Genomic DNA, 27,087 nt, shown 5'->3' on the forward strand with positions numbered 1-27,087 from the left:
TCCCCGTCCTGCCGGCCCACCAGCGTTACCTGCGGTTCACGGTAGGCCACGAGCACTTTCAGTTTACCGTGCTCCCCTTCGGCCTTACCAGCGCCCCACGGGTGTTCACGAAGGTGATGGCGGTGGTCGCAGCTCATCTGCGCAGGTTAGGGGTTTCAGTCTTCCCTTACCTCGACGACTGGTTGTTGAAGGCGGGCTCGCCCCAGACAGTCGTCAGCCACCTCCAGACGACGGCAGACCTCTTGCACCAGCTGGGGTTCTCCATCAATGTGCCGAAGTCACACCTGTGCCCCTCTCAGAAGCTCCTTTTCATCGGAGCGGTTCTTGACTCGGCGCAGTTTCAGGTTTACCCACCCGAACAGCGGGTTCGGGATATACAGGCTCTGAGTCCAATTTTTCAGCCTTTATCCCGAGTTTCGGTCAGGTTGACGCTGCGGCTTCTGGGGCTGATGGCTTCCTGCATCCTTCTGGTGCATCACGCACGTTGGCGGATGCGGGCTCTGCAGTGGGCCCAGCATCAGGGCAACGTGTCCGACCATGTCCTGATCTTGGAGGGCTCTGCGAGACAGTTGCAGTGGATGCTCACGGACCGTGATTGGGTCAGCGGCAGATCCCTCTCCCTTCCCCAACCGGAGCACGTAGTTATGACGGACTCGTCCCTCCAGGGCTGGGGAGGTGGAGATCAGAGGCCTCTGGTCTCCGGCGGAGTCCCGGCTCGATATCAACCTTTTGGAGCTGCGGGCGATTTGTCGAGCACTGAAGGCATTCCTCCCCTCTGTCCGAGGGAGTGTAGTGTAGGTGTTCACGGACAAATCCTCCGCCATGTGGTACTGCAACAAACAGGGCGGGGTAGGGTCGTGAACCTTTGCCAGGAGGCTCTGCGCCTCTGGCAATGGCTGGAACATCAGGGCGTGACCCTGGTGGTTCAACACCTGGCAGGTTCTCTGAACGCCAGGGCGGACAAACTCAGCCGCCGGTGCATGATGGATCACGAATGGCATCTGAACTCGGACGTGGCGCAAGGTCTCTTCCTGCAGTGGGGAGAGCCTTGGTTAGATCTATTCGTCACCGAAGAGAACGCGCAATGTCATCAGTTCTGCGCGTTGGAATTTCCAAGGCGGCACTCGCTCGGAGACGCTTTTGGTCGCGAGTGGAGTTGAGGTCTATTGTACGCCTTTCCGCCTATACCACTTCTGCCCAGAGTGCTGAAGAAGATCAGGCGCAACCGGGCACAAGTCATCCTTTTGGCTCCGGACTGGGCACGAAGGTACTGGTATCCCGAGCAACTCAGTATGTCAGTCGATCCCCCGGTTCGTCTGCCTCTTCAGGAGGACCTTCTGTCGCAGCAGCAGAGGACGGTCCTCCACCCAAACCTGTCCAGTCTCCACCTCCATGCTTGGAGATTGAGCGGCGACAGTTGAGGCCATTTGACTTGCCTCCTGAAGTCTGTAACATCATTCTGGCAGCCAGGCGTGCCTCCACAAAGTCGGTATACGCCTGCAGGTGGTACAGATTTGTGGCATGGTGCACAGCAAAGGCTGTGGATCCTCTCTCGGAGGTTCTTCTCTTTCTTCTTTCTCTTGCCCAGCAGGGCTCTGCTCTGGGCACTATCAAGGGCTACCTTTCTGCTCTTTCAGCCTTTTTGAGGCTGCCTGATCAACCTTCTTTGTTCAAGTCCCCTATTGTTAATCGATTCTTGAAAGGCATTACGCATACGTTCCCTCCTGTGCCCTTTGTGATGCCTCAGTGGGACTTGAACTTGGTTATTACTTTTCTGATGTGCCCTCCCTTTGAGCCACTTCACAACTGTCCTCTCCGCCTTCTTACTTTGAAGACTGCCTTCCTGGTAGCTCTCACCTCTGCCAGGAGAGTGAGTGAGCTCCAGGCTCTATCCTGTAAACCTCCTTTCCTTTCGGTCCATCCGGACAAGGTTGTGTTGCGGACAAGGCCTTCTTTCCTGCCCAAGGTAGTCACGGCCTTCCACATCTGGCAATCCATCACCTTGCCCACCTTCTTTCCGCCTCCACATCCCTCGAGAGAGGAAGAGAGGCTCCCCTTCTGGATTTAAAATGTGCGCTCTCTTACTATCTAGATCGCACACGCCATTTCCAGGTGGATGACCAACTCCTTGTTGGTTACGTGGGCGCTAAGAAGGGGAAAGCAGTGCACAAGCGGGCCATCGCGCGGTGGATCATCTTGTGTATCCAGGTGTGTTACTCCTTGGCTAAGAAGGAACCCCCTGTTGGGCTGAGGGCTCATTCCACTCGGGCCACAGCGACTACAACTGCCTTGGGCCGAGGAGTGCCCTTGCAGGACATTTGCCAGGCGACTACCTGGGCCTCGCTGCACACGTTTGCAAGACACTATTGCCTTGACAGCCAAGTCCAGAGGAATGGCTTCTTTGGTCGTTCCATCCTCCAGGACTTTCTGTTGTGATTATTGGTTCGCAGACCCACCACCGGGGTTGGTATTGCTGGGGTATCTATTCTAAGGTAAGGAATCTATCACTAACGTGTCTCTTTCAGATGCACAAGTTACTACTTGTGTAACGATATATCTGTAAGAGACATTAGTTAGTGATAGATTCCTTACCGACCCACCCATCCTCCCCGTTCTGCGAACCGATATCTAGAGTTAAGGTCATCCCCTTTCAGGGCCCTAGTTTCAAGGCACCAGTGTTGGTTTTTAGCATAGCTCTGCGTTTCTGGCGCGGAAAAGCTGTGTCTAAGAACTGACGTCAGCACGGGGAGGCGGTGTCTAAGTACTCCGACGACGTCATCACGGCGCCGCCGACGACGGACGCGGAGCCGCAGACGACGCCTACCGACGCGCAAGGGTACTGCTACGCAAAAATTTCCGGATCCAGTCTGACGCCTGGGGATTTTCTAAGGTAAGGAATCTATCACTAACTAATGTCTCTTACAGATATATTGTTACACAAGTAGTAACTTGTGCAACATCACTAGAAGCAGACTTACTTGAGAAAGCCTCTTTGGCAAAAAAGGTCACTGCGAAAGCCCTCTCATTGCCCTGCCTCCCATGTTGTGTCAGTCTCAGAGTCATGATGTGGCTCCTGTTCAGAACTGGGCGCCATGCACAATTGCAGTGCTGCCGCCACAGACATCTTATTGGACGCCATTGTACTGAAAGCAGGGGCGTAGCTTCAGGGGGATGTTTTGGGTGTTACACTCCCCTAATAAATTTATGTTTTTTATAAGTAGTTGGGTACAGGAGCTTTCAGTTCGGTATGGTAAGGTGTATCTCTGATTTCACCCGAGATTTGTGCCCCCTCAATATCCCCATTTGTTTCTCTTTCCACTGGCCCTTAAGCCCCCCTCTTGCACGGCTTCTCTTATAATGATTGACATGATATTCTAGCATGACTTTTGGAAAATCTGAAGTCTTACTCACCAAGCTACGGCCCTGACTGTAAGGAGAAGAAAATAACCTAAAATGGCAATCAATAAGGAAAAGCACGGAACCAAAAGGGCTAAAAACTCACTTTTCAAGTAAAGGGATACAATTGTTTAAAAAACAATTGGAATTCACCACACTTGGAAAAGAAAGGAACCTGCATGACGCAAGAAAAAGAAAACTGCTAAAAATTATAACCTACTATAACACTAGACTATATGTAATATATAACTAACAAAACCAAAACAGTAAATAGAATAAAAATGCCAGGGCTAATTAACAATGCAAAAACTAAAAATACCACAACCTAAATGACGAGATAAACAAAATGCAAACACCATACACAGACAGTAAATAAAAAGGAAGCAAAAATGAGAAATCCGGAACATCCAGTAGAAAACTTTTCAAGCTTACCTCACAAATCCATGGCATGGCATGAAACACTGCCAAAAAAACAAACCTTCACTATGTAACACATAGAATCCACTTCACTCTCTAAGAATGGCAATGGAAACCGACCAAGGCAGACTTCAGGAGTTGGAAGAGAGATTAGGGAGCATGTATAAGGACAACAAATCAGTGACAATGCAATGGTGATGTTAAACACAAAAACACAACCATTTTGGGAGTGCGAGTACCCATCTTCGCCTTGGGCCAGGTGCCTAATTATCTGCAGTACTAGAGATGTATATACCCCAGACTTCAGGGGACAATACAAACATATTTCTAGTGGTGTAACCTTGAAGGCATAATAGGTTGTACCTTTGACTCTTCAAATGTGGGAGGGACTGGATTCGGTGAAATCGTCAAATTAAAATGGGAGAAAACTGATACGAACCAACACTAAGAACCAGAGTACATTTAAACCAGAACCGTGCATAAAACCCAGCATATACTGTCTTCCACGAAATTCACAAAACAAAGATCACACACTAGTACAGGGGACTCACGACTTCTTACACCTTCACATTCATTTCCAGTTCATAGCCACAAAACACACTGTTGAATGGTACCGAGTGAACTTCTCCAATCTGCCAACAATAAATGCATCTCGAAACAAGCTACCTCCCAGCACCACCCTCACTTGCAGACAATTATTACCTGCCTTCACAAACATCTACTCCATGAAACGTGACAAAACCAATGGCTTCTAGAATCACCAGCGTTACCATAGCCTAAAAGAATAATTAGACCGAACATGACCAAGCAGCCAATGTTTTTAAAAAGACCAAATGCCCTCACACACACAGAGCGACATGCTTTATCGTTGGGCTGGTCCAGCCAGGCACATGGATTTTATGGCCAGACTGGGCTGGGCTCTCCATGTACCGTATTGGAAAAAGAAAAGAAAATCAGTACACCTGTGGACATAACAAGAAGGGGGATTTCACATTGCCTTCCAGGTACACAAAGGACGACACAAGGTAAGGCAACACATGACTGGCAGGCTCACAAAACACATTCCAGGACTGATCACTTTTAGAAAGAATCTGAAAACTTCTAGGGTATAAAGCATGTACTACTACCACCACACCTATTGTGGAACAAATGCATACCAAATACATCAAAGCAATCATACTAAACAGTAGCATAGATAGACGTCATGCATTCTCCAAAGAATGAACTATCTCTCATGAAACTCAATAATAGACTCACCAACATCATGTCACTTTGAAACTACGCAATCGAAATTCCTTGGTGTCAATTGGGTCAACAAATCATCAGTTTTCTTGTCTATGGAAGGAAGATGTGGGCACAGTAAAACAAGTGCCTATTGGTAGGAGGCCAGGTCGTCTGTTTTGTGACAGCCCACTCCCTGTTCCCCTGCCATCGCCATGTCATCCTCAGTAATCCCTGTTTGAAGCTCTAGGCAATTGTGTTGCCTTTGCTGTCATTATCCTCTGTTCCTTCTCCCCCTTATGCCCTATGTCCTTCGACTGTGCCTCGGATCCCACACCAGATGTGCTGGATCTCCTCACAGTAAGTACGACCCCCCCCCCCCCCCCCCCACCCACTTGGTTGGGGTGGATGTACTGCTGGAAAGGTGGGAAACATGGTTTTCCAGTGGTACCAATGGTATGTCTACCCTAACACCATTCCCTATGACCACGGAGCACTTGGCTTACAGGGAAAGTGGCTAAAGAACACTTGTCTAGAGACAATAATGCATTGATGAACAAATCAGCTTTCTTACGGTCTCTGGAAGGAAAATGTGGAAACAACTGCCATTTATTAAGGGGCCAGGCCATGCACTTTTTGACCACCCTCCTCCATGTCATCCTCCTTAGTTCCTGGTATCTAGTGGAAGCGCCCGGTGACTGTTCGACTCCGGTCAAGGGGTATATGGGACAGAGCAGCACCGGAACGGTGAAAAGCAGCAGCTCTCCTGGTGCTGCACATTGATGTGACCCCCTCATCAACAGCACCAGATGGGTTGCGCTGTTGATTGGGAGGTCATGTTAGTAGGACCCAATGAGTTGAGCTGAATGGCTTGAACATTGAGAGTGATCTTATTTGTTTTGTAAAAATACGTTTTGACTTCTTTCACTTAGTTGCAGGATACATTCAGATAAGAAACTCATGATTAAAAATAATAAAATATTATGCATTTGAATAATGAATTCCTTAGATCATGGCAAATCTAGTATTATGTTTGTGAAAGAATTGGACATTTACGCTGATGAGGTGGTTTTAACATCACAGAACGTGTATGACGGGCTTAAAGTCGCTAGACTATATTGACTTCTTAATGTATTCTAATTGGTGTTCTGCATGCAATCCTATAAAAAGCAGTCTTTGATTAAAAAGTTTAGTGCCAAAATTGTATTGTATCTCTATTCAAAGCTTTCGTGCTATGACACTTTCAACATTGCTCTACTGTATGCAAATCAACATTACCACATAAGTAATCTACATGTCCGGAGCATGTAAAGCAATTTTTCCATGGCAGTATCCATATTGTTTTATAGTGTGTAAACAACATTGTTGTAACAGTTCTCAGTTGCCCTCAACCAGTAATCCACACTGCTCTCCATGTTGTTAAGCATTGCAAATAATCCACTTTGCCCCAGAATGGAATGCACTCAGATTCAAATTCAACACTTACTCCATAAACATATAACTTTATCTAGCCTTTTATTAATTTATTCAACACTACCCCACTGTACAAGAGCAGTTGCCCCGGGGTGCTCTGACACCACACTGTATAATCAAGAATTTGATTTGGGCTTTATTTGATAATTTTGTCACAATAGCACCTAAAAAATAAAAGAAGTACAAATACATATCCACATTAAAATCTTGAAATACAGGTGTAGATCTTGATTAATAAGCACAGCAAACTGACATTGTTAAAGTGATAAAATACAATATTTTATATTAAACATATTAATCTTTTAAAATGAGTGGGATGAGAATAAAACCTCAGTAGGGAGTAAGGAAAACTCTGGAGCAAGGACAACATGATTAGTGGTTAGTCTGCCAAGAGTAGGCCTTAGTTAAAACACAGTTCATTACTGTTCACAATTAAGACCAATGTTAAATGATACAGAGATAAGATTAGGTAAATTCATTCTTGCAGCTCTTGCTCTAATCTCCCACAACCACCCCAGAAACTTCGCACTGGCACAGATATAATTTAAATTTGGGACTGATCTCAGAATCCTTAGTGCAGTACAGCTGGTACGAGTCCCTAAGAGCCTACAAAGAGGTTTAATCCATTTCTGACTGGGTGCAATGTATCAAGGATAAGCATGGCCAGGGGTTTATTTTAAAGTCTTACAGGTATGGCACAATAGATTTAGGATCCATTTGCTGGTAAAAGTTTTTAAAGGAAGGGTACCAATCCTAAATTTGAAGTAAAGCTTCCTGTCGAAGGGTATGGTGATAGCATCCCAATATGGCTCCAAGAGGCTGTTTGACCCAAAGCCAGTAATATATTTTTTAGGAACACCTCTGTGATGGAGGTGGCTGATGGAAGATTGTCCCATAGTATACTTAAACCTATATCAGTGATTTTGTAAATCTGGTGAAGCCATGGGATTTTATTAGATGTGCCCGCCTCTAAGACATCCATTAGTGCTGCCCTGTATGATGCCAGATCGGTTGGGACCAGGGCCTTCTCCAAAACAGTAGAGGTTTAAGTCTGGCCTTATCTATGACTACATTCCTGCCCATGTCCAGAATCAGTGGAAGCAGGGGAGTGCTAACTGGGAGGCGAGTCAGGCTTATTAGGAATGTATTCTCTGATCTTGCAAGAGAGGTTAGATCAGAAAATCCCCACAATTCGGAGTCATAAAGAGCAGAACATAGTGCTGTAGCATCATATATTTGTAAGGCTGGAGGCGATGGATTTTGAGTAGGTGGAGCTCTTTAAGTATGGCACCTGCAATCTGTTTGTTTAATAGATGAGCGGTCCACCAGGGATTTCCAAGCAAGGGTCGAGGATAAAGAAACCCCCGGATAGTTGAAGATTTCTGCCCTCTCTAACTGGGTGCCCCCCAGCTCTCTAAACTGCCCTTAAAAGTTTTACGTTTCTGGAAAGTCATGAAACTTCGTTTTTTGGTGAGTTAATCCCAAGTCCCCAGGCGTTGCAAAAAGAATAACACTCACTGGAGATCATTGGGGGTTTTAGAGATCAACAGAGTGCCATTGGCAAACAATAAAATAGGTGTTTTAATGCCAGACAAAGTTGGACCATTAGTGGTAAGGCTCAAAAGATGTTGCACAATATCAATTAAAAATACAGAAAATAGGAGCCAAGATCCGCTATGAACAGAACCTCCTTCCACCTTTACAGAGGTTCAAGCGGGTCACTGCTGCCTGGAAAACACTTCCACTCTCGTTATTGGGACGAAAAGCCCTCTTTAAAATGATGATACAAAAAATGAAGTCAGGCCCTGGGACTTGTGGCTGGTTGGGCCGTATATATTAAGAAAAACAAAACAGATACCAACCACAATGTATTTCAACTCCTGTCGCTGCAGGTAGGTAACAAACCAATTTTATTTTGAGGCTTGTAAGGCGTATCTTGCCTTTTTACTTATTTTTTAGACTTTTTTTTAACAAGATGTTTTATGTGCAAAAAGAAGACAAAACATTTTAAAACATTTACACAAATCACATATATATACACAAGTTATATACAAAACTATACAAAAATACAAACTGTACACTATACTTCTTTGATCCTATTAATGAACTCAGATGCTTTTCAAAATTTGACAAAGTAACGCTTGATGTAGAAGACAAAGTATTCAAATGATTAAACAATATAAACCATAGTATAATTCATAGGTCTATAGATCAATGTCTGTCATATTTTCTGTGCCTACGCGTTTCGAACCAGTTGACCTCAATTCACAGGTTCTCTTCAGGGCTCTGTCATTTAGTGAGTATCTGCAAGTATGTACAGAGATGAAATTAGTTTTTTTGATTTTTGAAGGGGTTTTCTTGCTTATACATTTCAAAACCATCTATTTGTACCTGTTTATCCAGCAGCCGCTGGTCTACAGGTTTGACATCTTCTTCCTTTCTCTAGTCTCTAATCTTTTTAGTCCTGTGTCTTAAAGAAGGAATAAACTCATTACTCCTCTATTTGTACGTCTTTTGGAGTCCCACCATGTAAAGCCTTACTTTCCTAAACATACCTTTTAATCCTCGTGGATCAAATGCACCTGGATTAAGATGTTTCTCTTGTGGGTGTTTTTCTTTTCTGCAGGGGACCTGTAGATAATAAAGGTGATTTTATCAACCCCCTATTTTTGTTTGCTTTAGGTGCTGACATTCTCGGTTAATCAGCTGGGCATACTTGTTATGTTGTATCACCCTCGTGATGGCAGCGCATTCAGTCTTTGTTTGTCTGCACAATGTGTTTGCCTTCAGAGTATTCACACGTTCTGGGGATTTAAAATGTTTGTATGAGGTGGGTTCGTTTTTTGCCAGTTATAAAAATGAAAAACCGACTTCTACGCGGGAGAAAGCATACCTCTGATGTTCAGGCGGGTTTCCGATGTTAATCACCCTTGCGCTCGTTTGAATATTGTTAGTACTCTCGTGTCGTTCACCTGTAGAGTGAAACGCTGGAATTAGTTTCCTATGCGGTCGTTTTTGCTATTAACATTTAAGGACGGCGTTTTCTGGGTTTTGATCTATGTAACTCTTACCTTTATCACGTGCGGTCCGGCGACTGCAATAGCAATCCGTGGATCCCGCCACCATCTTTGTTTGGGTTAATATAGTCTATTAGTGGATAATGCGTCGGCCATTTTGGGGGAGGTTTTCTTCATTCCTTCGATCTTTTCAACAATTTAGTCTTCGTGTTTACATTAAAAGCATTGTTTACCAGTGTTTTATATTTTATGGTGTAGTTTATAACAAGACACCATGCCATGGCATTATAGTTATTTATTATGTATTGGGAACTTTTTGGCGCCGTATTTTGCGCTAAGTATTTATTTATTATTTTTTCTTGATGGAATTACTTTGGTAACATCCTAGTATAGTTTATTAGGTCTGTCAATTGTGCTTAGAAGCCCGACATGTAAAGAGGGTTAGGAGGTTCATTCCTATGTTTACAGTGGCGGCCATCTTTAGATGTACCTATATCCCAGTCAGCAGCCTTGTGTGCCTATTGTATGCATCTCCCTGTGCTTATAATCTGGAGATTTCGGATAGTGAGTTAAGGCGAGAGAGGGCACTGTTAAATTTCAATATAAGATATACTTCTTTTTGTAGCAATACTCTCTCCGGGTCCACTGATGATGTTCTGCCTTGAATATTAAACAGAACTGACCATTGAAAGTAATTTTCACCATGGCAGTTCTCTACAAAATGCTCTACCATTGGAGCCGTTAAGACTTTATTTTTTATTCGGGATCTATGTTGGGTAATACCTGCATTTACTTGTTGGGTGGTCTTCCCAATATAGATCTTTGGGCAGGGGCATACAATTACATAGACTACATTTTTGGTTTTGCAATTTGTAAAACCAGAATGTTTCCATTTGGTATTGCCATGGGAGAATTCTTCGCCTTCCATTGTGTTGGCACATGCGACACAGGTGCCACATTTCCGGTGTCCCATTATGGGTTTTAGACCCCATTTGGTAATCAAATCACTTTTTGGCTTTGGTATCATTATGTCGGCTCGCACCACCATCTGACCTATACTCCTGTTTTTCTTATATGCGAATAGGGGCCGGGGAACGGACATTCCAGATTCTCCAATAAATGCCAGTTTTTTAATACAGCTTGTCTAATTTTACTGCTGTCTGGGCAAAAAGTGGTCACACAGACCAGTCTGTCTAGCTCTGGCTTCTCTTTTGTCTCTAAAAGACATTCTCTTGGGGTAAAACGAGCCCTTTTACTTGAATGCTTTAATAGTTTTTTTGTCGAAAAATTAGACTTAAAGCCTTTTTTGTTAATCAACCTTGCATGGCAGAAAGGGAAACAACAGGACTACGAAATAAATCTACCTTTGTACCAACTCAAAAAATTCCAAAACAAATCTATGCATTCGAGCAGACTCTGTTGTCAACAATAGATAAACTTGAGAAAAACAAAGGTTATATGAAACAAAATATAAGTAAAGGCCAAAGAGAAGCTTTAAGGAATCTAAAAGACGACACTTCGATAATAATCAAACAGGCCGACAAGGGCGGAGCTGTGGTGGTGTGGCCCAGAGATAAATATATAACTGAAGCAAAGTCACAAGTGGAGAATAAAATGTGGTACAGGTTCCTAGATGGAGATCCTGTCAAAAGCATACAGGGTCTGATCTCAGAAACAATTAAACTAGGAATAGAAACTGGCTTTGTAGGTCCCAAAGAAGGTGACTATCTAATCAAAAAATCCCTAGAACTCCCATTTTATATTTTCTCCCGAAAATCCACAAAAACCTTAATGAACCCCCAGGACGCCCCATCGTCTCAGGGTGTGATTCATGTCTAGAACCCCTGGCCAAATATGTGGATTTCTTTTTAAAACCCTTTGTTTCTCAGGTGAAGTCCTATCTACAAGATACAACTGATTTTCTACTCAAGGTTGAGGGAACAGAGTTTGACCCATCTTCAGAAATACTAGTGACAATGGACGTTACGTCCTTATATACCCAGATCCCCCAGGACGAAGCCCTGGAAGTAATAGAATTGTACTTGAAAGCCCGTCCCAGACCCCACCGGGTACCCACTCCATTCATTCTGCAACTAGCTGAGATTGCCCTCAAAAAGAACTATTTCAGATTCAATGAGCAGTTCTTTATGCAAACCAAGGGAACTGCTATGGGTTGTCCATACGCGCCAGAAATGGTCGTACTGTTTATGGCAGAATACGAAAGGAAGTTCATTGATCATAACAACCCCTACTGTGACCAAATAAAACAATGGTACCGCTACATCAATGACGTGTGGCTCCTGTGGCAGGGGAGCCCCGCGGAACTGATGCGGTTCCATATGTGGCTGAATACTAGACATCAGGACATCAAGTTTTCAATAGATTCTAGTACCACCAAGATGACCTTTCTTGATGTCGAAATTACTTGCACTGAAGGACGACTCAAATCATCTTTGTATAGAAAAAAGACAGATAAAAACACAATACTACACCATCTAAGTGCCCACCCAAGAAATCTAAAGGCAAATGTACCGTATGGACAGCTACTTCGCATACGAAGAAATTGCACTGATGTCTCAGATTTTGTACAACACGCAGATATTTTCTGCGATGAATTAAAAGAAAGAGGATACCCCTTGAAACTATTAAAGCATTCAAGTAAAAGGGCTCGTTTTACCCCAAGAGAATGTCTTTTAGAGACAAAAGAGAAGCCAGAGCTAGACAGACTGGTCTGTGTGACCACTTTTTGCCCAGACAGCAGTAAAATTAGACAAGCTGTATTAAAAAACTGGCATTTATTGGAGAATCTGGAATGTCCGTTCCCCCGGCCCCTATTCGCATATAAGAAAAACAGGAGTATAGGTCAGATGGTTGTGCGAGCCGACATAATGATACCAAAGCCAAAAAGTGATTTGATTACCAAATGGGGTCTAAAACCCATAATGGGACACCGGAAATGTGGCACCTGTGTCGCATGTGCCAACACAATGGAAGGCGAAAAAATTCTCCCATGGCAATACCAAATGGAAACATTCTGGTTTTACAAATTGCAAAACCAAAAATGTAGTCTATGTAATTGTATGCCCCTGCTCAAAGATCTATATTGGGAAGACCACCCAACAAGTAAATGCACGTATTACCCAACATAGATCCCGAATAAAAAATAAAGTCTTAACGGCTCCAATGGTAGAGCATTTTGTAGAGAACTGCCATTGTGAAAATGACTTTCAATGGTCAGTTCTGTTTAATATTTAAGGCAGAAAATCATCAGTGGACCCGGAGAGATTATTGCTACAAAAAGAAGCATATCTTATATTGAAATTTAACAGTGCCCTCTCTGGCCTTAACTCACTATCCGAAATCTCCAGATTATAAGCACAGGGAGATGCATACAATAGGCACACAAGGCTGCTGACTGGGATATAGGTACATCTAAAGATGGCCGCCACTGTAAACATAGGAATGAACCTCCTAACCCTCTTTACATGTCGGGCTTCTAAGCACAATTGACAGACCTAATAAACTATACTAGGATGTTACCAAAGTAATTCCATCAAGAAAAAATAATAAATAAATACTTAGCGCAAAATACGGCGCCAAAAAGTTCCCAATACATAATAAATAACTATAATGCCATGGCATGGTGTCTTGTTATAAACTACACCATAAAATATAAAACACTGGTAAACAATGCTTTTAATGTAAACACGAAGACTAAATTGTTGAAAAGATCGAAGGAATGAAGAAAACCTCCTCCAAAATGGCCGACGCATTATCCACTAATAGACTATATTAACCCAAACAAAGATGGTGGCGGGATCCACGGATTGCTATTGCAGTCGCCGGACCGCGCGTGATAGAGGTAAGAGTTACATAGATCAAAACCCAGAAAACGCCGTCCTTAAATGTTAATAGCAAAAACGACCGCATAGGAAACTAATTCCAGCGTTTCACCCTACAGGTGAACGACACGAGAGTACTAACAATATTCAAACGAGCGCAAGGGTGATTAACATCGGAAACCCGCCTGAACATCTGAGGTATGCTTTCTCCCGCGTAGAAGTCGGTTTTTCATTTTTATAACTGGCAAAAAACGAACCAACCTCATACAAACATTTTAAATCCCCAGAACGTGTGAATTCTCTGAAGGCAAACACATTGTGCAGACAAACAAAGACTGAATGCGCTGCCATCACGAGGGTGATACAACATAACAAGTATGCCCAGCTGATTAACCGAGAATGTCAGCACCTAAAGCAAACAAAAATAGGGGGTTGATAAAATCACCTTTATTATCTACAGGTCCCCTGCAGAAAAGAAAAACACCCACAAGAGAAACATCTTAATCCAGGTGCATTTGATCCACGAGGATTAAAAGGTATGTTTAGGAAAGTAAGGCTTCACATGGTGGGACTCCAAAAGACGTACAAATAGAGGAGTAATGAGTTTATTCCTTCTTTAAGACACAGGACTAAAAAGATTAGAGACTAGAGAAAGGAAGAAGATGTCAAACCTGTAGACCGGCGGCTGCTGGATAAACAGGTACAAATAGATGTTTTTGAAATGTATAAGCAAGAAAACCCCTTCAAAAATCAAAAAACTAATTTCATCTCTGTACATACTTGCAGATACTCACTAAATGACAGAGCCCTGAAGAGAACCTGTGAATTGAGGTCAACTGGTTCGAAACGCGTAGGCACAGAAAATATGACAGACATTGATCTATAGACCTATGAATTATACTATGGTTTATATTGTTTAATCATTTGAATACTTTGTCTTCTACATCAAGCGTTACTTTGTCAAATTTAGAAAAGCATCTGAGTTCATTAATTGGATCAAAGAAGTATAGTGTACAGTTTGTATTTTTGTATAGTTTTGTATATAACTTGTGTATATATATGTGATTTGTGTAAATGTTTTAAAATGTTTTGTCTTCTTTTTGCACATAAAACATCTTGTTAAAAAAAGTCTAAAAAAATAAGTAAAAAGGCAAGATACGCCTTACAAGCCTCAAAATAAAATTGGTTTGTTACCTACCTGCAGCGACAGGAGTTGAAATACAGTGTGGTTGGTATCTGTTTTGTTTTTCTCTTTAGAATGATGGCATTGCCTCATTTCCTCTATGCCCTCCAGAACTTCCTGGACCCAGTTCCACCAAACCTTTTAAAAGACGTCGAATCCACCCAGAGAGAACTACTCTGGGAAGTAAACCGCATATATTGCTTCAAAAATTAACACTCGGCTGGTATGATGGAGACATAGCACTCCATGATAATAAAAAATACTACTGGGCAGCACACCTCTCATCCATAAACCAGTGCATTTATAGTGGGGGTGATGACCCCGGGTACAAGATGGACAGGTGGGTACTCCCGGATGGTAGCTTCACAAGGGCACTATATTTCAGACCCAACAAATTTCCCCTGACAGGATCCACACAGCTCTCAGTGCAAATCTGGCACACAGTAAACTGAACTCTAGGGTGGAGGGAAAAACTCACACTTGCCACCCCACTATGGGACTCTGAATCCATGGGCACACTGGGTTGCACTAAGGGGTTTGACAAATGGGACCTAATCGGACTCTCACAAATTGGTGACCTCAGGAGGCAAAACGCAATGATTACACTTGATTCACTACAACAGACACATCAGAATACGTCAGATACATGCAGGTTAGGCACCCCCTTCAGGCTAACATCCCGGCTGGGTCCCACCTACCGGAGTCCTCCCCACTAGAGGACAGACTTCTGAACGGGCACCTATCGGAAAAAGCTATCTCCCTCACATGCAAGAAGTTAATACCCAGCACCACAGATCCTCTAACAGCATTGAGGGAGAAGTGGGGTGGGACAGCCTGGAATTAGATGACGAGGAATCGCAGGGAGCGCTCTCCTCGCTGAAAGAGGTTGCCATCTCAGCAAAACTTAGTTTGGTCCAATTAAAGATCCTTCATTGTGCGTATCTTTCTGGTCCTAGACTGGTTCTGAAGGGCAGGATCGAAGAGGGGATGTGTAAAAGAAATTGTGGCCTAGAGGGGTCCTTTCTACATATTACCTGGGAGTGTCCTCTAATCCACAACTACTGGAAGGAAATAAATAAATAAATGAATGAGTGATTTATGGGGGCAGAAATACGGCTCAAAGCTAAAAGGTGTCTTCTAAATGATTGGGAGCCCATGGATCTTAACACCAAAGGCAAACTCTGGTCAACGCTCGGCCAGATGGTAGCTAAGCGGAATATCGCTCGCCTATGGTAGCAACAACACCACCAACACTTACCGCCTGGAAGACCGACATGGACTGGTGTATGATACGGGAGAAAACTGTTTGTGTCACGTGGCTGTCCGCGAAAGTGGATAGCGCTCTGGACAAAATAGAACGTTTATCGTGGTAATATATTTGAGCCCCCACATGCTACCCCCACTGACGAACCACTGACTCCTTGATGTATAATTCTGTTATCCTGCGTATACTTTCCCACTGTACTAATGTACATAACAACCACCTATTTTGAGTAAATGTGATACAACTGTATTTATTGATCTATTGTATGCACTGACCATTCCACCTGCTTTGTTTAATAAAAAAGAACTTTAAAAAAATACAGAAAATAAAGTTGGGGGCAATACACAGCCTTTGTAAATGGGAAATCGTTCCACTAACTCTCCCTTTTGCCCCCAACTTTACGCGAACCTGAGCATACTTATCCTCATGCTTAGGAATGAGGATAGTCAAGAGAGCTAAAGTCCTGTCCATACAAGAAAGAACATGCCACAGTTTCTTGTGGGGGTCCAGGCGGAAGGCCGATTAGAGATCAATGAAGGCAACACACAGGTCGATCACAATTGTATTCCAGTATGGAAGGAGAAAACGTAAGACCTGATCCATGGGGCTTACCCTCCTGCGGACCAGCCTGGAAGGACGACAGGATATCATTGTCAATCCAGCCCTCTATTATACCCAATTAAAGGCGTACAAAGATTTTCTGTACACAATCAATTAAACAAATTGGTCTGTAGTTGCATGACAAGGCTTTGTCGCCTTTCCTGGAATTCGGAATGCAAGCTCCACTTGCAGTGGCATTGGCCAGCAAGAGGAAATACCTAAACCACTTTTCCCCAACCTGTAAAAAAAAGATCTGCAGATATGTCATCCGGGCTAGAGGCCCTGCCTCTGGTTACGGTGTCCAAGGCAAGGGTTACTTCTGCCACTTCAAAGGAGATCTCTAGCGGTACAGTGGAATAGTCTGGTGAGAGAACAGTCGCTAGATCATCTGTTAAGTTAGTAAACTTGGATGCCAGATACAAAGCTGAAAAATATTCCACCCAAACAGAAGGAGCTACAACATTGGATGGGGTAGGCGCATGGCCCTCTCTTTTGCATTTTTACTAAGGCCCAACATTTGATAGCATCTTTAGCAAGGCAAGCCACTTTCAGATAGAATCTTTAGCAAGGCAAGCCACTTTCAGATCCTGCCATCTGCCATCATCCCAGTCCCTTTTTGCAGCGGAGCTGCACCAATTTGTAAGCCTTCCTGGCTGAGTTAATGTGGGAAATATCCATAGATTTCAATCACTCACCTAGTTAGCAACATAGGCACCTGCACTTATTATTATATCAAGTTTTAGTTTCGTTTTGGCATTTCTAGAATTTGCTGGCCGTAATAGTGAAGTAGGTTAAAAAGGTTTTGAAAACTGTATTGTAAATATCTATTGCCTCTGTCCCGTTATCACTTGCAATGCTTTCGTGCCTCTCTGCTAGGGTTAACTGTAGATCAGCACCAATTGAAGTTAGGCAGTCAGAAGTCTCTATTAAGTGCCAAGAAGGATGTGGTACCCTTCTTGGCCAGTCCTTTACCTCGCATTGCACCCTCTGCTCCATCTACCTCTCAACCTCCTTTTGTAGTCGCAGGAGCTGGTTCTACACCCCCACAGCCTGCACCTTCATGCCTGGAGATTGAACTGGGCAACCCGAGTTTCTTCTCTCTCTCTCACCGAATGTGGTGGATGTTATTTTATCAGCCAGGAGACACTCCACCAAATCTGTATATTCTGATTGGTCGGTTAAATTTGTTAACTGGTGTAGAGAGAGATCAATTGATCCTTTACAAGCCCGTCTGTCGGATATTCTGAGCTCCTCTCTTTCCCTAGCTCATTAGGGTTGTTCAGTGGCTACTGTAAAGGGATTGTCGTCCTTTCTTTGCTTACCAGACCAACCCTCTTTGTTTAAGTCTCCCATAGTCATGAGATTCATTAAGGGTTTGAATAACAAGTTTCCTCCCACTCCATTTATCATGTCTCAGTGGGATTTGAATTTGGTCCTTAGTTTCTTGATGAGGGGCTCCCTTTGAACCACTATATAGTTGTCAATTGAGAGTTCTAGCACTCAAGACAGTTTTTCTGATTACGATTACTTCTGCCAGGAGGGTTAGTGAGCTGCAGGCCCTTAGCTCTAAGCCTCCTTTCACCTCAATTCATGCGGATAAGATGGTTCTTAGGACTAGAGCTGTTTTCCTGCCTAAGGTAGTCACTCCCTTCCACCTAGGACAATCCATCACTTTACCCACTTTCTTTCCTCCCCTTCTGAGGAGGCGGAGAAGCTTCACCCCCTGGACCCTTAGTGGGTAGTCAGCTTCTTCCTGGATAGGACTAAAGACTTCAGGTTGGATGACCAACACTTTATCGGATATGTGGGCAAGGCTGTCCACAAGAGAACACTGCCCATCCTCTGTATCGAGATCTGCTTACGCCTTGGCCAAGAAGCCTCCCGAATGTATCCAAGCTCACTCCACCAGAGCTAAATCTTCTTCTTCTGCTTTAGCTAGAGGTGTTCCTGTTGTTGGCATCTGCACAGTATTACAGACTAATGGGGTAACCCAATCAACGTCCTAGAACCTGGGTACAGTGTGATAAGAAAAACAAGAGTGTTTTTCCGGACAAACCAGGGAAAAATCATCTCTAATTGAATATGCTAAGTCACTTGAATATTCAGCACACAGTACTAAAAAAACAAAAAAATATATACTCTTGTGTACGCACCGAAGAGAAAGAAGAAACAACCACTAGATTTCCAGTGAAGAACTTCCTATTTTTAATATCTTATTGCGAAAACAGTAAACACATTACCATGCATGACAGTGTATCAAAGTCGGTAGTTGCTCGAGGAAAAGGGTGCAAAGGAAAAGTGCTCGTGTATGGAGCAAATGAGAGAGAAAGACATCAAAAAAGGCAATTTTAAAGACAATTCAGCATTAACACTGGCTGTAAATGAAACCTATACCAGTGCGGTTCAGCCTGTCTGCAAAGCAATTTTTTGGACATCATTTATTCATGTCCATTTTTTATAGTAAGCACATTAATGCATCCTCAGGTGATGGGACGGGGTAATCTAATGTAGTACAAGGGTACGTGTCGACGTTTCGACCCAACGTATTGCGAATAGGATAACTTAAAACCTCTGCCTGCAGGTCTTCTTCAGGACAAGGGGTAGGGTGAGAGGCAACCAATATCAGGCGCCCTTTAGTGGCAACACCAGGTCACAGCTCCTGACGCTGGGTAATCCGCTCAGAATTGCGGAGTGTAGCGTTCAGAAAAGCATCCAAATCAATGAGGTGCTGGTCTGGGTATCAAAGACCCCAGTGAAGTCAACTGTTAATGTATCCGTAATTTGGAACAACGATTAAATTTGGAGAAAGGGGTCTGGCATCCTTCAAGAAGGCAGCGAGGAAAAAATCACCCAGATGAATCTTGGAAATGTGGTCAAGTTACAGGGAAAAGCTCCTGCCCCGTCAACGGCTGCCAGGACATCTGCAAGCAGCAACTTGGGCATCACTCCACACTTTTGCGAAGCATTGCTGCTTCGACTCAGAGGTGAGGAGGGACGGTCACTTTGCACATTCTGTGCTGCAAGATTTTTTGGTATAGATAGGCAGGCACCCTCCTTTGGGAGCAGGACTGCTTGGGGATCCAATTCAAAAGGTGAAGAATCCACAGGCAGATGTATTCATCGGAAGAACAAGTTACTTACCTTCGGTAATGCTTTCTCTGGTGGATACAGTATATGCCTGTGGGTTCCTCACTGACCCTCCTGCCTCTCCGTTGACTGCCTTTTTATACCGGAAAAAATAATGGGCAAGAAATTCATGTATTTTATTGCTATTCAAAGTAATATGATGCTTGTCACTAGGAAATGTCTATATTTTAGAATTTTCAGTAGTTTTTCTTCTTTAAATCGTATACTGTGTATACTTGCTAAAATGTTGTATACTGTGTATAATTGTGAAATGTTTCCAGTTCACCCGTACCCTCAAAGGCATGGAAAAAATGGGTGAAACTGACGTCAGCACGCTGACAAGGTTGTTTTATGGCTCCATTGACATTGTGCGGGGTCGCAAGCGGAGCCGTTCCATTGTGACGTCCTCATCTGAAAGAGACAAGTAGTTATAGATTCCTTACCTTAGAATTACCCCCAGGCATCAGATTGGATCCAGAAATTTTTTCGTCAGCAGTACCCCTGCAAGTCGAAAGGTGGAATCGTCGGCTCCGCGTTTGTCAATGGCGTCTTGGTTGCCAGGATGACGTCAAGGTAGCTACTTAGATGGCGCCTTTGTGCGCTGACGTCAGTTCTTTCTTTTTCTGTGTCAGCCAGCGCAAATCCGGAGAGAGCGGTACCTCCAGTCACTTTTTGGCAACTATTGTCGACACAGTTTTTGAGTCTTCGACTTCTGGTGCACGTCAGGGATGCCCGGTTTCAAGGCTTGTAGCTCCTGCAGCCGTCTGATGTCGGTGACGCACTGCACCGCGTGTGCCTGTTTTGCCTGGAGCGCGACCACGATCCCAGTCGTGCTCCGACTGGCGTACCATGAATCCAAAGTCTTTGCGGAAGCGACCTCGAAAGCTTCTCAAGGCCCGGCAGTTTGCTCCCTTATGGTTGCGTGAGAGGTTTAGGGATCGATCGCGGCGCCACCTCCACCAGTCTTCTTCGCACTCCTCAGGAGCACAAGAAGAAGTCGAAGACGCATCATCACTCTTCAACTTCTCCCCGAGGGATGCGGGTGCCCGAAGGGTCGACTCAGAGTTTCTTTCCCTTCCCAGGACCCAGAGCGACCCCTTCCTAGCTTGGCATCTTTTATGTAGCGATGCATGCCATCTTTGGGCAGCCCGTCTCTGCTGGCATGACTTCGGGACCCACCAACTCGTCTCGGGACCTGGGCCTTCGATGCCCGCAGCTCCAGCCCCGGCACCGCTGGATCCGGATCGGCACCAGTCACCTGATTACACCCGCCCCCAGCGCTGATTCCACCGGAACCACGTCAGCAGCCAACGCCAGATCCGGCGCCTATGGGTACCGTTGTGCCCTTGTTCTACCCTGGTACTACACTCAGGCCAGATTGGCAACCAGAAGAGGGTGAGGAGGACTGGGAGGGGTCTGGAGACCCTCTAACTGACCAGTTGCAGTATGACCCGGCCTGGAGAGAGCAACTGGGGGAAGCCAGTGGTCTAGATACTTCCTCAGACCTTGGCATGTTGTCTCCTCCTACCGTGGCTACAAAAGAGGGAGCGTTTTATGCAGTGGTGTTGCATAGGGCAGCCGAGGCTCTCAACCTCGAGCTGCCTATGGTGGCAGTCAGGACTAACCTCCTGACAGATGTTCTTCAGCCGGCAGCAAGCTCTTCGGAGCCCCTGCTGCCATTCAATGAAGCCCTTACCAACATCCTTTTGGGCACCTAGTCCAAGCCCAACACAGGGGCTCCTGTGGATAGGATGATTGCCCAACGCCACCGCTCAGCCCCGGGCGACCCCACTTTCCTCTCCCAACACCCCACCCCTGAGAGCTTGGTGGTCCAAGCCTCCACATCCATAGGCGCATTCCCTAACGTACCACCTGATAAGGTATCCAAAAAGCTGGACCATCCTAGGAAGAAGATGTTTCCTTCCTCCAGCTTGGGACTGCGGTCGGTAAACACTGCATGTCTGTTGGGCCATTATACACACTCTGTGTGGGATATGGTGGCGCAGATGCTGCCCAAGTGCCTGGAGGAGGCCCTGGCCATACTCTCCCGTGCCGTTACCGAGGGAAGAGATGCAGCGATGTTTACCATACGCTGTGGACTGGACATACTGACTCGCTAGGTAGGACGATTTAAACACCTTTAGCACTTAAACGCTACGCCTGGCTGAGATTGACTGGCTTTTCTGGGGATGTCCAAGCTACCCTTATGGACATGCCCTTTGATGGACGCCGCCTGTTCGGTGACAAGGCAGACAGCGCACTAGAGTGCTTCAAGGAATCACAGACTAAGGCCAAGTCCTTGGGCCTCTCCACCACTCACCCTGCGCAGTCTGCTTTTCAGCCCTTTCGTGGCTACGGAAGGTGTGCCCCACCACGTTCCAACCAGGGCCTCAGGCCGGCGCAAGCTGTTAAGCCCCTGCGTGGCAGGGGACGTGGGTACCATCGCCATGGGTCTGGGGGCCAGCGAGCGGGCCAGTCCATCACCCCCCCCCCCCCCCTCACCTCACTGCCATTGCATGTTGAAGGATCATCTGGCCCTTCTCCAACAGGAAGTTATGGCTCTCTTGGTCCATTCAACCATCGAACGAGTTCCTGCCCCAGAAGTAGGTTGTGGTTGCTACTCCGACTACTTTCTGGTGCCCAAGAAGGACAAAGGCCTGTGTCCTATCTTGGATCTCAGGAACATCAACTGCTTCCTCCAGAAGGAGAAGTTCAAAATGTAGACGCTAGCTTAGGTACTGAGTGCCCTCGGCCCTGGAGACTGGATGGTAGCGTTGGATTCGCAAGACACCTATTTTCACATCCCCGTCCTGCTGGCCCACAGGCATTACCTACAGTTCACGGTAGGCCACGATCATTTTCAGTTTACCGTGCTCCCCTTTGGCCTTACCAGTGCCCCTCAGATGTTCACAAGGCTGATGGCGGTGGTAGCACCTTATCTGCGCACATCAGGGGTCTAGTCTTCCCCTCTCTCAACGACTGGCTGTTGAAGGCGGTGTTGTCGCCCACCTCCAGAGTACGGCGGACCTCCTGCATTCGCTGGGGTTCTCCATCAACGTGCCGAAGTCATACCTAACTCCCTCTCAGAAGCTCCTCTTCATCGGTACGGTTCTGGACACAAAGCAGTTTCGGGTCTATCGCAAAGTCCGGGATATTCGGGCTATGATTCCGATCTTTCAGCCTCTATCTCAGGTTTTGGTCAGGATGACCCTCCAGCTACTAAGCCTGATGGCCACCTGCATCCTGCTGGTGAACCATGCCAGATGGCATATGCTGGCTTTGCAGTGGGATCTGAAGTCTCAGTGGGCACAGCATCAGGGAACCTGTCGGATTGCATCCAGATCTCGGAGGACACTGCACACCAATTGCAGTGGTGGCTAACGAACCACGATTGGGTTGACAGAAAATCTCTCTCCCTTCCCCAACCAGAGTTCACAGTGGTGACCAATGCATCACTTCTGGAATGGGGCGGTGGCACTTGGAAGGCGGAGATCAGAGGCCTCTGGTCTCCGGCGGAGTCCGGGCTCCACATCAACCTTCTGGAGCTTTTGGTGATTCGTCTTGCACTCAAAGCATTCCTTCCCTTTGTCCGGGAAAGAGTAGCGCAGGTGTTCACATACAACACCACCGCTATTTGGTACTGCAATAAGCAAGGCAGGGTGGGGTCGTGGACCCTATTTCAAGAGGCCCTCTGCCTCTGGACATAGTTGGAACGGTGGGGCATATATCCGGTAGGTCAACACCTGGCTGGTTCGCTGAACGCCAGGGCGGAGGAACTTAGCAGCAGGTGCATGATAGATCAAGAATAGCCTCCTCATTCGGAGGTGGTGCAAGGACTCTTTTAACAGTGGGGAGAGTCTTGGTTGGATCTATTCGCCACCGAAGAGAACTCGCAATGTCAGCAATCCTGCATGTTGGAATTTCCAAGGCGGCACTCACTCGGCGACGCTTTTCATCGCCAGTGGAGTTGAGGTCTTCTATCTGTCTTTCCTCCTATACCACTTCTGCCCAGAGGGCTGAAGAAGATCAGGCACGAATGGGCCCAAGTCAGTTTTGTGGCTCCGGATTGGGCACAAAGAGCCTGTTATCCCGAGCTATTACACATTCCCATCGATCCTCCGATCCGTCTGCCTCTTCAGGAGGATCTTCTGTCGCAGCAGCAGGGGACGATCCTCCACCCGAATCTGTTGCGCCTCCACCTCCTTGCATGGAGATTGAGCGGCGACACTTGAAAGCTTTCAACCTTCCCCCCAAGTCTGTGATGTTATCTTGGCTGCCAGGCGTCCCTCCACTAAGACCGTATTACGCCTGCAGATTAAACAAATTTATGGCATGGTGCACAGCAAAGGCTGTGAATCTCCTTTCCGCCTCTCTTTCTGAGGTTCTCTTATTTCTCCTTTCTTTGGCCCTGCAGGGCTCTGCTCTGGGCACTCTTAAGAGATACCTCTCCGCCATTTCAGCCTATCTTAGGCTTCCTGATCAGCCTTCTCCTTTCAAGTCCCCTGTTGTAAATCGCTTCTTTAAGGGCATTACTCATCTTTTTCCTCCTGTTCCCTTCGTAATGCCCCAGTGGGACTTGAACTTGGTTCTTGCGTATCTTATGTGCGCTCCCTTTGAGCCGCTACATAACTGTCCTCTCAGGCTCCTGACTTTAAAATGTGCCTTTCTGGTGGCCATCTACGCGGAGGATGAGTGAGCTCCAAGCTCTTTCTTCTACATCTCCTTTTCTAGCTATTCATCCGGACACGGTTGTCCTTCGAACTCATCGTTCCTTCCAAAAGTCATTACTTCTTTCCACATCGGCCGCCCGTCACTTTGCCCATCTTCTTTCCGCCTCCACTTCCTTCCAAAGAGGAAGAGAGGCTCCCCCGTCTGGATCCAAAACGTGCGCTTTCATTTTATTTGGATCACACAAAGCAATTCCGGGTGGTTGACAAGCTTTTTGTTGGCTATATGGGCGCCAAAAACGGCCGGCTGTGCACAAACGGACCATTTCTAGGTGGGTAGTTTTGTGCATCAAAGCTTGCTATTCTTTGGCAAAGAAGAAGCCTCCATTGAAGTTGCGAGCCCATTCCATCAGGGCGACGACAGCTATCACTGCTTTGAGACTTGAAGTCTCCCTTAATGACATCGGTCAGGTAGCTACGTGTGCATCGCTTCACACGTTCACAAAACACTTCTGCCTGAACAGCCAAGTCCGGAGAGTCGGCTTCTTTGGCCGTTTTGTTCTCCAGTACTTTCTGGTGTGAATTTGGTTTGCAAACCCACCTCCGTGGTTGGTATTGCTGGGGTATCTATTCTAAGGTAAGGCATCTAGAACAAATTGTCTCTTTTAGATAAAAAAGTTACCTTCGGTAACGATATATCTGTAAGAGGCATAGGTTAGTTATAGATTCCTTACTGCCCCACCCATCCTCCCCGTTCTGCGAACTGATTTCTAGGGTTAAGGACTGCCGTTCAGGGCCCTAGTTTTGTGCACAAGTGGCTCTGTGCTTCTGGCGTGGAAAGTTGTGTACAGAACTGATGTCATCGCGCAAGGGCCTCGTCTAAGTAGCTACCGCAACGTCATCCTGGTGACCACGACACCATTGACTAACGCGAAGCCAACCGACGCCACCTTTCGATGCACAGGGGTAGTGCTGCCGAAAAACTTTTGGGATCCAGTCTGACGCCTGGGGCTAAAGCTAAGGTAAGGAATCTATAACTAATCTATGTCTCTTACAGATATATTGTTACCGAAGGTAAGTAACTTGTTCGTCGACGTGGGAGAGCTAGGGAGAAAGATTTCAGTGGAATGCTTGCAAGGGGTAATTCAAAAGTTGAGAAAGCCACAGGCAGATACTGTATCTACCAGAAAAAGCGTTATTGAGGTAAGTAACTTGTTCTTTGTGTACAAGAGCCGTGCAATTGAGGGCGCAGCAGAGGCAATATGTCAGTGGTATGTAAGATTCTAATATAAATAACTATTTTGGTCCATTAGGTCAAACCACTCCCTCTTAGTACACTGAACTTTCAGCCCAAAGCCATCCCATTTACATATAAACTCTCCTGTAAGTCTTTATGAGTCCTTCATTTTAATTCGTAAATCTTCACAATCTGATATTTGCTTTGCCCCCCACTTTGGAGGTGTACTATTTCACTTTGCTCCACCAACACTCTGTCACCTGCAGACTGCTAGTTAGTAGTAGCCTCTGACTCTCTAGAAATACCTTTTCTTGTACTTGAGGCAAAAGCAACTCTTTTTCAAAGGCATATTGTTTTTGTCATGATCTGAAAAAATAACAGCTAGCTAACCAGGAAGTGTCTGGCTGGCTCATTGGATGTTGCCTACAGGGCTAATATCCAGTTCTGGGCATGTTGGTCAGCCTCTTTGACTGACCACTAAAACCTTCCTTCACTTTATCTGCTTTTTCTATGGAAAATTAATATCCTCACATTTAACAATATGGATAACAATCGTTCTAGTAAGTACAAACTGTTCTCCCTAATGATTTTTGTTCTCCCAATCCATGAGCTCCCAGGTCCTTTAATTGACTTGGCCGTCATACCCAATCTTTAGTCTATATGAGCATGTGCAAGTTGTGATCCCTGAGCACAAAGGTCAGTACAATAAGTAACTAGTATTTCCTTTACCAACGTATCCTTCTATGTGCTCTATTTTGGTGTTTTGTTCTTTTCTGATTAGTCCCAATACAGAGCACTGGAAGTATGTATGTTTCTTTTAGTTCATTTGGCTCTTCCACAAACACTTCCTACTTGCTGGCTGTACAGCATGTTCACTTCTTGTCCTCTCCTTTTCCGAAACTCTTGTCTTGTTATTTGGTTTCAGTTTCACAACTTAACAAACACATCCTTTGATTACCTATTGCTTCATCTCATAGCATTATTTGCATGCCTAAAGCAGCACAAACACAAGTCCTGATCTCAGATGAAAAGTTGAAGCTCGTTAAGATTTAATACATAAAAGTGTGGGCTTTTGCCAGAAAATGTATGTTAGTTTCATTCCTCCAGGCTTCCAAACCTCTAAGATCCAAATATCAGTGACTGTTTTATTGTGAAAGCTAGTCGGAAGCCAAGTTTACTTCCATTATTCTTTCCAGTTAAAACACTAACACACTGATTTAAAAAAAAAAAATCATTGTCATTTTGATAAAACCAGCACACCCGCAAAGCATGGTCGAAGGGCATTCATTACCTTTCATTTTACAGGAAAGTTTGATTAAAATGGGGACACCAAAACACAAACCCTTGCCACCTAGCGTCATTCCAGAAATACCCCTTCCCTGTGGGACATTCCACAAAACCGCTGTTCCTTGTGACATTCTGCACAAGTCCTTCTCGCTTGTAACATCACATGCTCTTCTTGCATGTGACATTATACACAAGGCCTTGTTCTATGTAACATTCTATACAAATCCTTGTCCCATGTGGCATTCTACAAAAGCTCTTGCTCCTTGTGACATTCCACACAAGCCCCTGAGCCCTGGTACCCTTACACTAATGCCCTTGTTCCATGTAACATTCTATACAAGTCCTTTTCACAATTGG

General features: G+C 45.2%; 1 protein-coding gene across 2 annotated transcripts in view; it reads left to right on the forward strand.

The window, feature by feature from the left end:
- Positions 1-27,087, forward strand: part of CLASP1 (cytoplasmic linker associated protein 1) — a 1,635,412-nt gene that overhangs the window by 1,537,358 nt on the left and 70,967 nt on the right. The window lies entirely within an intron of this gene.

This window comes from Lissotriton vulgaris, chromosome 2_1 (assembly GCF_964263255.1).
Source record: "Lissotriton vulgaris chromosome 2_1, aLisVul1.2, whole genome shotgun sequence".
Lineage (NCBI taxonomy): Eukaryota > Metazoa > Chordata > Amphibia > Caudata > Salamandridae > Lissotriton > Lissotriton vulgaris.